Consider the following 15,242-nt stretch of genomic DNA (forward strand, 5'->3'; position numbering starts at 1 on the left):
AAGTATGTATTGGTAGATGCACGCTAGTCTTCTTTACTGATACCAACATACTGAGTGAGAAATACCTTGAGTTCTGACTTGGCCCACAGTTATCTTACAATGATGACTCAGTTGAAATCAACCAGTGCTATAGAAAATACAGCAGAACTTGGACTTTAAGCTAAGACCAAGTACTCTAAATATAAGGTACTAGTAGTTCATGTTGGATAATATCATCTCAGTGTGAAGAACACTGAACAAATGCTATGTAGATGGGACATGGAGGAATGCTTGTCACTATTTTTTTGCCAGAACAAATTCAATTTATTCTAGTAGTTCAGTTTCTTGCTTGCTTAAAACCATTGATGTCTTTGTTCATAAACATTACGTGATAAAATAGAAAAGCCATAGGGTTGGAGATGCCTCAGCAAATAAAAATGCTTTCTATCGAGTTTGATGACCTAAGTTCAATCCTCTGAAGCCATATGGTGGTAAAAGAAAATCAACTTCCACAAATTATCCACATCTTGGTTGGTATGCATACACCTACACACAATAAAAAAAATGTCAAAAAATTAATTTATAAAAGCTTAGATGCTTTCCTCTGGGGTATTTGGGGTAGCATGCCAGAAAATCATGGTTGGTTTTTTTTTTTTTTTTTTTTTTTTTTTTTTTTTTTTTTTTTTTTTTTTTTTTCACTCAAACAGAGTTCGATTGCCCAAGTCTTATTTTAACACAACAGTAAGCCACCATGATTGAACCTTTAAATAGGAAAATGTGTTTAGTTGGGGCTAAGGAAAATATTACCCTGTGTCATTGTCACCAACAGTGACAAAAGCTATCAGTACTCTAAAATATATGGAGAACATGTGGCTCAGGTGTCACCATCCATTGAGGACTGTGACTTGGTCTGACACGACATAGTATCCTGATTACAAACAAAATTTTTGGAAATATTTGAAGACTATGATGGGAGGGTTCATCAGGCAAAATGGCTGCCTCCCAGCTACAGAGGGCTGTGGTATACAACCTCCACTCATTGGTTTAAAGACAGCCATGAGACTGGTTCTGGAAAGGAATTTGGATTGAATGTTTGCCCAAGAGAGAGACACAGAGAGAGGCAGTCCCAAGCTCTTTTCTGAGTTCCATAATGTCTTTGTGTGTAAACTAGAGTGGCGGCTATGTAAGTCTGAGGACAATAGCCAATGCCCTGAATGACAGAGTTAGGGAACTCTCAGAGCTGTGCAGCTGGAATCTCGTCACACCACAGAGCCACACTGCCCAAGGACTTCCATCCCCTAAGATTTTAAATGTGCTGAGGATTTAAGTCTGACTGAGTGAAGGGGTGTGTAACCAGCACTCAAAGACAAATCCATTTCTTTGTAATTACTTGTGGCTAACTATTGATCTCAGTCTCTTTGCTCTTATCTTTTCTTTTACCCTCTCTAACCCTTCTCCTTCTTGCCTTAGTGTCTTTCTTCTCCTCCATAGGTGTGGCCTTAACCAAGGCTGTCATAACCAGATGTTTAAACAACAAAAAGCTTGTCCATTCAGTCCTGAAAAATAGGACCTGGTGAGGACTCACATTCTGATTTGGAAACAACTGCCTTCTGACTGTGTCCTCACTTGCCATGTTAGGGTTCTTTCTTGTTATTGTTACAAAGCTGCTCTGTCATTAAGGCCTCATCCTCATGATGTCATCTCACCTAAGGACCTTCCATATGTCCCACCTCTGAAGACATCCTGCTGGAATCAGAAGTCAGCACTCCTGCCCATGACCTTTGGGAGGACATGCTCTTTCAGTCCATGACACTTGTCCCTTGTCTCTCAAGCTCTGTCATTCTGAAAACAATGTAAAGATGTAGCTATGGTTTCTCAGTGATGATGATGAGGAGGACATGGATGTTGCTGACTCTTGGACAATCTTTGCTGACTTCTTGACACATATAGGCCTGGCGAAGCTTTAGGGAGGTTGCCGGCATTGATTCATCTGCCTCCTCATGATGACTACATGTGAAGAATGGGTTCTCCCCATTGCAGAGCAGAGACGTGTGGCCATATGACAGGTTTTCTCGACCAGAAGAATGTGGATGCACATTAGTGGTATGCCTCCACACTGACGTTGAGCTACACACCATGTACCATGTCCCCGTATCCTAACTGAGATATTCTCGCTCCTAGTCCTTATTATGTTGGTCAGGCTGAGACTCACCAAATCATATGAGTCTTCACATGGGAAAAGGCCAGCTTCTGGCATTCCCAGGGTCAAGACTGCCAGTCTCATTTTGTATAGAATTCTGTTTCCTCCCTCAGTTGGATACAGGGGTTCATGTGGTGATGGCAATGTAGGATGCTTCTGAGACAACAACATGCTACACATATATCAATGGGGACTGCAGAGGTCCAACCAGATGAGGTCCCAGCACTAAGAAGGGAAGAAGGCATGAGTTCCCATCCCAAACCCAGAAGCTGGAAATCAACTATTGTCAACTGATTGGAAAGGAAAAATAGGATTCTTCAAGGGACTCTCACTAAGGGCAGGCTCCCTGCCTGACAGTTGATAGCCTCACACAAAAGAAACTCAGTGGTGTTTTGGAGGCGCTTTGTATCATGTTTTCTTTGGGCTTTTTTTTTCTCCCAATTACTGGTCTTTGTTCATACATTATGGTTTTTGATTTTGTGGTTTTTATGGATGTGTGTGTGTGTGTGTGTTTCTCATGCTTTTACTTTTTTCTATTTTGTTTTGCTTTGTTTTATTTGCTTGTTTTCTCCAGAGAGGGGGAGAAAGAGGAGGGGGGTGGGCATGGAGTTGCCTGGGTGAGTAGATAGTGAGGGTCTGGGAGGAGATGAAGGAGGGGAAACCATGATCAGAATATATTGTATGGAAAAAATATTTTCAACAAAAGTTTTAATCAAAGTAAAAAGAACAACAAGAAAAGAACACGCTGCAACCTTTTCTGTTAAGGACACTTCTCTCACCTCTCCTGGTAGAATACCTATTCAGAGTCAGGTATAGGAGCACACACCTATAATCCCAGAACTCCAGGGAAGTAGAGGTAGAAGAATCAGGAGTTTAAGGTCATCCTAGGCTTCATATTGAATTTGAGGACAAACTGGACTACAGGAGACACTGTTCAATCAATAACAAAGACTGCCTGGTTGGATTCCATGGCTTTTGTTAGCAAGCATATAGATTCTAGGCGGGTTTCATCTCTAGTCTTTATCTGATTACTTTGAGCTTTGTGCTCAGCGTTACTTCCTATGTCAAGCTATTAAACCTCCCTCCCATAGAGACCCATCAAGGTCTTCTGCCTGTTGCACAGCTGTTGCAGGAGAAACCTGGTTTCCTTGCTGAACTGATTACCTATAGGCTCAGCGTCTGCTTGCTTGTGAACTACACTTGACCCTGTGGGTGAGATGGATGGGAATTAGGAAATCCTGGCCTCAGACCAGCATTTGATCTCCCCTAAGTGGCCATATTGATAGGGAATTTGCTGAAGCCAGTTTTATGTCAGGTGTTCTGATGCAGTTACTGATAACACTTCCTTGCTCTCGAGTGTCCCTAAATTCAGTCATGGAGACAGGAGACACAAACAGAGGAGGACAATAACCACATAGAACAATTCATAGCAAATGCTGAGTGCATATTCTGGGTTTTCAGGGAATAGAAAGAGTGCTGAGGTGTGTGGCCATGTGTGAGCTGCTTGAAGACGAGCCTTAGGGTGGCCCTAAAAATATAAAAGATCATGGAGAATTGAAACAAGGAGCAAGGAAAGGGAATGGCTGAAGATTGCCAAAATCACGGTGACACTTCCTCAACTCGAGCAAGTGGTGATAAAAGTGAGCTGCCCTCCTATTTTAAGCAAGCCGATGTTATAGGCAAATTTGACGGCAACTAGATCAGAAGGTATATTTGAATCCATTAAAATGTCTGACTACTTAATGTTCAATCTGGTTCCCAGATACATGGGCAAGCCGTTGCTCTTGGTGATGAAATCGGTACCAGGTAACTACAGGGGGAGATAGAGTAGCCATGAGAAGGACACTGAGCAAAGACATGAGCATGGGGCACTTAGCTGAGTGTTGAAAGGACTTCCTTTCCAGTCACACTGTCTACAGTGACACTGTACAATTCAGGCTTTGGAGCTAAGGTATGAAGCCACCACGTCTTTGATTTCTTTGCACATCACACCGTGAAGCCAAACACACGTGACAGTTCTGGTTTCACAATAGCATTTCAGATTTTTCTTTTCTTTAAAGACTGGAAACTTCCATTGGTTCTTAGAGGATCTTAGAAATGTTGCTAGTGTAGATGTGACTGAGCCTGCTTGTTGCCCACTGAATATTTCTTGCCTCCTACAGTGTGGAGAGCCGGAAACAAACGATTATTTCTAAGAAGACTAAATTAAATTAGTAATTTTGCACTTTGTTTTTCCTTCTCATCTGCCTGAGTTGTAGAGAAGCTAATTAGAACTCATAGCTTTCTTGACAAAAGAAGGTGGGATTATACTCTGAGAATGTGGAAACAGAAAGGCAGACGTAAATCAGGTATCTAATATTATAGAACTAGGGTATCATGATACCAGTTTGGACCAGTCTGCTTCTTAAGTTGATAATGTGAAGAAAATAAATCTTAATTTCCTTTAGATTGGTTTGAAGATTTTTACACTTGTGTAGAAAGAACAGTTCTTAGTGTTAAACTGATGACTGTAAACCTGTTGAATGTGAAACTAACGAACAGGAACCTTCTCGAATAGAAATAGATGTGAATGCAGGCCTGTCTTTCCTACCACAGCATTTGGTTTACTTACTAAGAAGCAGTGGGTTACTGACACCTTCCTACATTCTATTAATAAATAATGGACCCCAAGGAAGTCAGAGTCACTGTCCTCTGCATGAACTGTAGAGTGTTGTTTGAAGAAAGAGACCTTAAAGGAAACTAGGCTTTTCATCTTTCTTGTTTCAAAAAGCATGCTTAGAGTAGATCTCAGTCACTATTGAATAAAATGTACCTTAGTCAATCAAATGATTACAAATCAGAAGACATGGTGGTATTTTAAAGAAGTGTTTTCTTACTAGCTGTTGGTCATTATATATATATATATATATATATATATATATATATATATATATATATATATATATGTTTTGTACCATTTAACCATTGCTATAACCCAGAGGGGGAAAAGACAGAGGAAATCAGAGAGGGATAGGGGAAGAGAAAATAAGGTAGGTGAAGTAGGGGAAAGGAGAAGAGACAGGAAGAGAGGAGAGAGTAGGAGAAGAGAGACCCTGTGGCCAGTTTCAGCAGGCATGGACCAATGGACTACAATGGCTGCCTCTGCTCTGGACAGACTCAGCATACCAGTACTCTTTGGAGAAAGATGACACCTTCATCCCACAGCAATCCTATATGGTGAAGTGGGTCTGTGAAGCTTCTTCCCCTTGGCCTGTCTGAATACTCCATTTCTTCATTAGCACAATAGTACTCCCCAGGGAAAAGAGTCTCAAAAAGTGTGACTTCACATGATCTCCCTCTGGAGTCTGGAGTTGCAAAGAGATCTTGAGTCTTCAGCTATAGGTGACCTACCCACAACTATGTTTCAATGGCTTGCCTGTAAAGATTGTTAGGCAGGATCTCAGGAGGGACTGACCAAGACCATCTCTAAAATAAGGCATGAAGATAGTTACTGATAGTGTCCTCCATTGGAACAGCTTAAGGCCTTGAAATGATGTAAAACCAAACCAAACTAGTCAACCAAACAACAACAAAAATAGCAACAACAACATACAACATGTAGTGACCTACTTTAGTTAGGTCAGCTCAACCTGCTTCAATGGAGCCAGAAGAGCCTGTGGAATGCTATTACTCTTTTCCCTTGCCCTGAAACGAACCTTGAATTTTGTGGTATCTAAGTCCCCATACATGTTCTTGCATCTTATGTGTGTATTTGAAACACACAGAACTCTGACTGCCCTGGTTTCTAAGAAAAGCACTGTGTTTCTAAAAGGGCCTACCTTGGACAGGATACGAAGGGTGAAGAATAACTAACCACAAGAGGAGAGACACAAGCCCCAGGCTGCTGCAGTGGTGCAGCAGCTGGGCCAGGCTGCTTTCTTGGCAGAAAACATGTTCTGACTCTCTTGCTTGCTCACATTAAGCTCTTGACTGCTTGCTTTGTTGCTCTATGAAGTCTCAATGTCTTCTTTTGGGGAAGGCAAGGTTGCAGCTGGACTGGAAACTGGAACCTACCATGTAACTTTATTCTCTGAGCCCCTGGATCCAGTCACACCTAAAGCACTGGATGTTTTTAGTTACATGAGCCCATTAGTACCTTCTTCTGGAAAAGCTACTTTGATTTTTCTATTTCTGCCACTTGCTATCAAAGAGTTTTACCTAACGCCGGCAGAGATGGCAATCTCTAAGGAGCTCTGAGAAATTCAGTAGCTCAACTAAGCCTCATCAGTAATGGATGTAAACAAGATTTTAAGCCAGAGCCGTGAGGTACTTACATCCGTCTTCCTCTGTACACTAGGGTGCCTCCCTGGCTGATGAAACCCAGTCACAATTGATGGAGATCAACATGATTTATCATTAGGTTTTCTGAAGCATTGTTGCCATGAACAGTTTCTGTGTTCAATTTTATGCTAATTCCAGCTGGTACATTTGTGCGACAGACACATCACTCTTAGCTATGGAAATGTTTTCACATTCACTAAGCTTGAGAGACTATTCTAATGAGGCCTGTCACAAAGTCCTTTTTACAGACCTAAGTGTACATGGGTTGGGATGAAGTATTCCTAAAGAAATAAAAGAACTAAGCAAGTAAAAACAACAGTGTAGGCAGGGTGTGACGTATTGTAAACTCATTGTTCCAGCTTAGAAGGGAAAAACACCAGGACCAAGAGATGATCAAAACCAAGGAGAAAGTGCTGGTGCTAGACCCAAGATGCTAGGGCATTTGAACAGAACTCTCTTATAAATGCTCAGGGCTAGGCAAGTAGCACAAAACAGGCTAGGTTCAATTCCCAGGAGAGAGAGAAAGAGAGAGAGAGAGAGAGAGAGAGAGAGAGAGAGAGAGAGAGAGAGAGAGAGAGAGAAGAAAGAAAAACAGGAAGTAGGAAGATCAGGAGTTCAAGGTCATCTCAGCCATGTAGCAAGTTCAAGAGTAGCTTCAGCTACATAAGACCCCGACTTAGTAACAAGCATAAAGTAATGAGAATGACCTGTATCTTCTGTGTTCAATATGGTACCAGCCACTAAGCTATTGGGTAGGTGAACTAGGGTTAGTTCAACCAAAGACATGATGGCTGCCAGTGTGATTCTAGACTGACACATAAGCACACAGCACAAGCAAATCTAGATGGATGACAAAGGAAAGCATGAGGCTAAAGCAAGGTCTGTGCTCTGTCTGACAGCTGGAATACAACGCCTGAGGTGGGTAATGATGTCTGGTAAAGCTGAGTAGGTCCAGGTGGTTGGAGACTCTGACACTAGGCTTTGGTTTGAGCCAGTCAGGAGTAGCTTGCTCCTGAGCTAAGAAGTGTTCAACCTTGTATTATGAAAGAAAAAACAAGTAGCTATTGACCAAGTAGGTAGAACCAAGAACAGACCATAAAAGTAGAGACCCCCTGTCTAAGACCACAAGGAAAGTGCAGCTGAATTAATGAAAAATATGTAGGCCAATGACAGAGGGAGTAGAAATAGAGACAGGGGCTTCAGAGGTGTCCCAGCAGATAACTACACAAGTGTACAGACCTGAAGTTGGTTCCTGCATCACCTGTGTGAAGAGCAATAACATGTCTGTAATCCCCAAGTAGGGAGATGGCAACAAGGGGGAACACTGGGCTTGCTGGCCAACCAATCTAGGCAAATAAACAAACTCCAGGATCAGTGAGAGACGCTGCCTCAAAAATACTGCAGAGAGTGAGAACGAAAAGAATGTGTTTTGGAGAACAAAAGATGGAAGAGACATTTAAACTCTACGTGGTGGTCATCTCATCAACTTTAGAGAAATACGCTCTGATATTAAACTGCCTCATGTGTTTGCATCAAGCTGGTCTCTTGTGAGTCCTTGGGTGCCTCCATCCTGAGACTTGAGTGGGAGTCTCCCTTTGGGGTCTTTCATCATCTCTTCCTAGACACTGATGAGGATCCAGTGTGTAAAGTCAGGATGGAGCTGGACAATGAAAGAAGTAAGACAGGCTAGGAATCTCACCGGTCAAATATGTTTATCATAAGGTCATACATTCTTTGGGTTAATATACACATCCCTGTAAATTTAGTGGCTTATGGGAAAGATAAAGTCATTCCTCAAACTTCTAAAAGGCTCACAGTAAGAGTACAGGGTCTCAGGCAATTCAGTGTCAGGTGGGGACCTCCTCTGAGACTATCTTCTAATCTTCCTTCCTTCCCCACCCCCTGCTCTTCTCCCTCCTCCTATTCTTCCTCTTCCTGTTCCTCTTCTCTCTCCTCCTGATCCTCCTTTCCCTCAACCTGTTCCTCCTCTCCTTCCTCCTGATCTTACTCTCTTCCTCCTGGTCCTCCTCACCTTCCTCTTGTCTCTCCTCTCCCTCCTCCTATTCCTCCTCTCCCTCCCCCTGTTCTTCCTCATCTGATATGCTATCACACAGTAGTCCAGAGTGGTCTGGAACTCATTATGCTGCCCATTCAGGCCTCAGACAAATGCCAATCCTTCTGCCTCAGCCTCCCTAGGGCTGGAATGGCAGGTGTGCACTTGATACCCAGCCAGCTAAGATTCTTTAGAAGGGAATTCTATCTTAGTTTTTTCCTATAAGCTGAATTCAGTCAACGGTATCCTCATAAGAAGGAAAAGCAAGAGGATTCAGAGGAGAAGTGTGAGAAGTGAAGATGTGCTGAGGACAGAGGGTGTGGTTACATGTCAAGGGGTACAGATGACAATTAGAATTAAGAAGGCAGGGAGAGGGATTCTCCCCCACAAGATACTCTAAAAGAAGCCATCCTGTCACTACTGGGGCTTGGAACCAGTGACACCATCAGAAGACTTCTGACCTCCAGTTCCTCAATAGCCTAAACATGCACTGTGTGGAATCCACTAACTTTGCGGAAATTTGTCACAAGATACTATGATTCTGAGGTACCCGATATTTTTTTATTGGCTTAGTCTGACAACCTTCTCAATGATTCAATGTTGGCCTGACACCATTTTTTAAAAAATACAGTAGAATAAACTCATGTTTCTATTGCTGCTCCCCTACAAATACTAAAATTAGGGAACAAATAATCTCTGTGTCAAAAAGATGATGAGAAATGCAAAAGAAATGACACATTACCACGGTTAGCCTGATTTCAGAAGCGTGGTGCATAACTGATTTAGCCTGAGCAAGTGACACTGTGCTACACAGGAAAATACTAACTCTTCAAGCCATGGAGAATAACCTGAGTGGAGATGAAACCTAGGGGACCCCAGTAGAGATGCAACAGGGGGTGCCCACCGTGCGCAACACTGAATGCAGTAGTGCAACAGCAAGCAAGGAAAAAAACCACGTAGAAGTCTCCTTAAGAGACGTAATGAGACAGCTCAGTGGGTAAGAACACTTGACACAACATAAGGACCTGAGTTTGAATCCCGGGCACCTGTAGAAAAAGCTATCCATGGCTGTGTATGCCCGTGGCCCCAGCACTGATGGGTACAAAGAATCAATCCTGAAGCTCACTGGCCAGCCAGTCTACCAGGCAAAACAGCAAGCTTCTGGTTGAATAAGAACCCCTGTGTCAAGGCAATCAATAAGGCAGAGTAATAGAAGAAGACAGAGAGTTCTCAGTATAAAGCCCAACAAACACAGTGAGGAGTAGCCATGCTTGACTTTCTCACTGCCCAACAGTTTACCCCATTTCTGAATTTCAACTTCAAATTTCAGGACATGGGCAGCATAGAGTCAGAATCTCTGCTAGAATGCAGCGCAAGTATCCTCTAGGCACGTTTGTGGTTGAGTTCCCCCTCCCTTCTGGAACAACATGACTGGTGGTGTCTGCTTTCTGCACTTCATTTGGCATTCTGGCCTTCCGAACTCACTGACACAATGTTGTAAAAGCTCTAATAGCATTCTGGGGTCAAACTCTTCCTAATTCCTCCTGAAACTAAGTTCTAAATGTCTAGAAACTGTAGTCACAATGAAGACTCTGTTTTCTGGAGCTTTTTTTTTTTCTTTTCTTTTTTCTTTTCTTTTCTTTTTTTTTTTTTTCAGAAACAAAGCTGTGTGAAATTTGGGAAGCAAATGAGGGAACTCATAAAATCAGAAATGTACTTGGAATGAGTTACAGCATGCATAATTCGTACTTGCTTTTAAACGCGCGGCAGCAAACCCAAGGCTGCAGCTGCTAAAACTGCAAAGGAGTTGAGTTTACACACCTTCCAAGTACATTCTAGAAGCGGACACCTTTCCCTTTCGTTTCCCGTATTTTATTAGAGTTTTACCAGCACTTAAGCTCTTGAGGTACATATGGCACCACTATGCAGATATTCGTCAGCTTACTGCACTTCATGCTGTGTATGTTCAAGGCTTGTGGACGTTCTTCACGGAGCAAATCTATCAGCGCCATTTTCCCGATGGTGTGCGCTCATTTTGTGGCACTGCCAATTTTGCTAATTCATAATCTTGTGTGCACGTGGAGGCCAGAGGACCATGTTGGGTGTTGTTCCTTGAGCCCTGTCCTCATTTTTATGAGACAGGGTTTCTCACTAGCCTGTCGGTCAGCTCAGCTGACTGGGTGGCAGCAAGATCAGGTAGATTTATTCATCTCTATCTCCATAGCTCTGGGTTTCAAATATAATACATACCACTGTCTCCTCAGGACAAGTTTGTCCATACAACATAACTGGTGTGCAAACAGGCTCTCAACAGAACCAACGATGTGTTTGGGGAGGAATGAGAATGTGATCCTGGCTATGGATAGCAAGACAAACAACTGAGGTTATTGCTGACTAGCCAGGGGCAGAGCATCCATAGAGGAAATTCCGATTCAGTTGTCCTTTTCCTGTGTGGTATGTGTCAATGTGCCTTTGTGTTAGTTCTCACTATGGGAAGGGAGACATGCAACTAAGGCCCAGACATCAGGACTAGGAGTATCTGTGGGAGGAATCCCAGGATGCCATTCTTTGTGTATGTAATATGGTGTAGCTTGTCTGCTTGATGGGTGTGGAGGCATCACACGATTATGGAGATGCCCTGAAAACAGTTAAAGGTTAAAGGATATTTTTAATCTTTGAGAATGGGTACTGAAGTTGAGACTGTTGGCAAACAGTGGAAGAGGTTGCCCAGCCACTGTTGTGTGTCGTTAGAAACTCACCTGAGGCTGAGACAGTGGCCAAGCTGGAACTGGTTTGTGTAAAGGAGCAAGAACTTATTTGCGTAGAGAAGCAATTGCGACATGAAAGGAAGGTGCTGCACCATCCTCCGTGTTAGCTTCTGGTTTGGCAAGTGAATTAGATCAATGAGAGGATGACGGAGATGTAAAAACAGCAGAAGATGCCCCTCAAGTCAGAGCTTTAATAGAGGAGAAGTCCATGGTCCAAATGAGAGAGCCTTTGCAATGGGTCAGTACAAAAAACTAGAGTGATCAGGAAAAACTCGGCATTTGAACTTGCGACAATAGAAAAGGCATTTAAGTGAGCAATGAACACGCTTGTCACAGCGCGGCTCATGAGGACACGGGACATAGGTGTAGATGAGATCAGTCGGACTGTTGTGGAAGCAGAAAAACTGAGTAATGCAACTTTACATCCTCCTTAAGGCAAAAGCTGTATACCCGAAGATAGTACTGACTTACAGGCCCGACTTTCCAATACCAAAGTCATATATCCTTATAGCAAGGCCATTCAGAACACTTAGCTATCTCCATCTGAGGTTGCCACAAACAGTAGGGGCCTGGCAGGCTGAAGAGGAGGGGCAGATGCTATTGAGGGAACTAGAAATAAGAAAAGCTGTGTCTGAACACCTCCTCCCCCCTCCCCCCAGTTCACTGGGCCAGACAGAACTATGTACACAGGGGAGTTAAAGAAGAAGTTGATCCAGCAGGGACCTCAGGGAACTTTAGTGGCCTTGCTGAAACTTTCTGTGAGGTAAGATCCTTTTAAAGCTGAAAAGACTTCGGCAGATCTCAGTGACTTAGACCAGCATGTGAAGAGTTCTGTAAAATGAGAGAGCAACCTAGAAGAAATGAGAAAATGGCAAAGCAGCGAAAGCGGTCTGCCTGGGTGTCTGAAGACAAATGTGCCAAGATTTGTTTCAAGCTGGAGTTCCTAAGGTGTGTGTGCTGGGTGTGGGGTGGGAAATAGAAATCCAAGCTGTGTGTAGGAAACTTCAAGTCCTCTTGGGACACCCCAAGACCGTGTTCTCAGCACAAAGGAGATGTATCTGCTCCAGGGGAACAGAGTACAGGGAATAAGGGACAAAGACAGGAGATAGACGATGAAGAAGAAGGGGAAGGGAATAAAGGAGAGGGGAAAGGGGCATTTGTCCCAGAGGGCAAAGGACTGCCTCTGGATAGAGAGGAAACAGACATGGCCCATAGAAAAATGGCAGTTTATGAAGGTAAAACGGAAAACCCCATGTTAGAATGGAGGTTTTTATTTTAATTGGGCATGTTAATCAGGTGAGCCAAAGGGGGCTCTTGATTGTTGGACTTTAATATTTTGATAGCTAGACCTTGGTAGTCAGCCTCAGGAGGAAGAAGTGGCCAAATAAGGAAATAGACCTTGGTGACTAGCTTTAGGAATGCAATCTACCAGTTTTTAGCAGGGGAGAAGGAATGAGGGAGAAGGGCAAGGCCTGCCAGAGCCATGTTTGCAGTGCTCTGGCTGACTAGAGTCCCTTCACTGTGTGCTAAGGAGCTTTAGAGAGGCTTTAAAGCCTGAGGATCAGTTCACAGAAGACATCTGTGATAGATAGTTAACCAAGCCTGTCCCAAGGGTAAGTAATTCTATGCCTCCTCCAGTCTAAGGAGGGTACATTTCCCTCCAACAAAAGATCATGCTAGAGGTGGAGATAGTTCCAGCCAGGACTTCATCCAACAGCTGGGTATGGTGGACGGAGAGACAACATTATAGCCACTGTGCCAACTGAGGGCCACTCTGACCCCAGCAGCCATAAGGTGTAGCAGGGGTGAGCAGGGCCACATTGACCTTGAGCTCTGAATTGATTTGAACAAGTTAAATCGGGACTATTGAGCTCATTAGGAATTGAGACATGGAGAAGGGCATCCATGGAAACGCTCCAGACTTATGGTGCCCCAAGAATGACTGAGGGTCACAGGGAACTAGTTAAATTAGCACCTCCTTACCATGCTCTGTACCCTCTGGACCTGTGGAGGAAGTCATTGGTACAACCTTTTCTTGCTGTATTGGAGACCTTGATTGTGTTTGGCCACTTTTTTTTTTTGTTGTTGTTGAACTTCTGGGATCACTGGGCACTTTGTGAGGACAGACGACAACAGGCTGAAACCGAGTGTTTCACCCAGGTTATCTGTGTATCTCCACTATTTGTTATGGGACAGTGCTTTAGAATGTTGCCTTGTCCTGCCCGTCTTCTGGAAAAGGTTTTATTTTATAGATGACATAATGCTAGCCCCTGAGTGTTTTGCAGATTTAGAAAGTCATCAGAGAGACATACAGATGTAAATAGTACTTCCTTAAAACCCTACTGGGACTGGGTTAACTCAAAGAAAAAAAAATCCCAAAGGTACCCCACATGAGTGGAAAAGTATATTCCTAGGAGCCATTAGGTTGTTGAATTAAAACCCCAGTGCCACAGGTAAGCTACTTCCCTATGTGTTGTTGGCCCGGAAAGCCCTTGAGGCCCCACAAACTGTAAAGGCTATTGATACCACTGTTGGTTGTGTGCCAGGACTAGATGGTTAAAATCCTATTGCTGAAGGCACTGCACGAGCATGCTTTGACTGTAGGAAATGGAGAAATTAAGCAAACTAGAAACGGCCACCTTGCTGGCTGAGTCTTGTAGTTTCAGAAAGGGTCATGTAGGCTGCTGGTGGAGAGTTATAACCAACATTCCTGCTCAGCTATGAACCCTGGATGCTAAAATACTGACATACCAGCCAGGATGCATCTGCTTGCACAATAGTGGCTCTGCTAACATAGTTGCGACCAATAGCGTTTTGATTGAATTGAATGACCACTCTACAAGATAGAGTTCATGTCTGGTACTGTAAGCCTGGCTGAAAATCTGTGCCCGGGGAGGTCGTAGGTCCCAATGGGGAAGCAACTTCTATCGTTTTACTAGATGGATGTGATGTTCCTGTCAAACTGCCCTCTAAAAAAGTGTGTTTATGCCCATAGATCATCATTGTCAGATATAACTCATGAGCACTGGTAAAGCTCTTGTAAACAAATGCCTATTGCAGTGTCATGCTAACCTGATTCTTAGTCATAGGTGGAAATCTATAGTCACTCTATCATTGCCAAAGAGGGGGGTGGAAGAGTGTAAGAAACAGAAGAATGGGTGGAGTGCTGTGTAACAAGTTTCTCCAAAATTAAAACATTGTGTCTTTTCAGGAAGGTCCTTGAAGAAGAAGAAAAACAACTAAAAATATAAGCAGGAAGTCCCTGAAACTGACCAGATTCTCTAGGCCCCTTTCTGCCAGAGAAAGCAATTTTAAAAAGAAAGAAACAAGGAAATCTCTCCTCAAACAAGTCAAGTTGCAAAGAAGACATTGAGACAAGGACCAGTTGTCTGGAAAATCTGAGACCAGACCAGTCTGGGAGAAGAAGAAACCAGCTCTGCTGGCTGGAAGAGGTTTATATTAACAGAGTTACCTGGACAGCATCCTTTCCAACCTGTTGAATTGCCTTCAGGCTTTGCCACAGGTTGTGTTGTGTGCTTACTCTAGGTTTCCTAGCTTTTGTGACTGTCACCCATACTGGTTAGGCCTTGATGGTGCAGTTGTCTCTGAATCATCTCTGGTTCTGAATAAACCCCAGTAAAACTCACTGGTTCATTAAGTTGCTCTTTGATAGTATCTGTACTTTGATACTAACTGTTGTGGGTTGTCTATCCTGGGAAAGTAGTGTGTATGCCACATCTCACTAAAAGAAAGTTTGTCACACACACACACACACACACACACACACACACACACACACCTCTTAAAAGGTAAAGTTATGGTTTGCTGAAAGTTGAGATGATCATTAACATGTTGCAGTCACATAAGACAGAATTCTATGAAGATGGGGTCTTCTCTCTGCAGCCCAGTCTTGTCTTTAGGT

General features: G+C 43.2%; 1 long non-coding RNA gene across 1 annotated transcript in view; it reads left to right on the forward strand.

Moving 5' to 3' along the window:
* The window catches only part of LOC143436118 (uncharacterized), a 25,427-nt gene extending 10,461 nt beyond the window's left edge, over positions 1-14,966 (forward strand). Inside the window, exon 2 of the long non-coding RNA XR_013106327.1 lies at positions 14,532-14,966. This is a non-coding gene — a long non-coding RNA (uncharacterized LOC143436118). The remainder of the gene's footprint in view (positions 1-14,531) is intronic.
* The last annotated feature ends 276 nt before the right edge of the window (positions 14,967-15,242 follow it).

This window comes from Arvicanthis niloticus, chromosome 22, assembly GCF_011762505.2.
Source record: "Arvicanthis niloticus isolate mArvNil1 chromosome 22, mArvNil1.pat.X, whole genome shotgun sequence".
NCBI lineage: Eukaryota > Metazoa > Chordata > Mammalia > Rodentia > Muridae > Arvicanthis > Arvicanthis niloticus.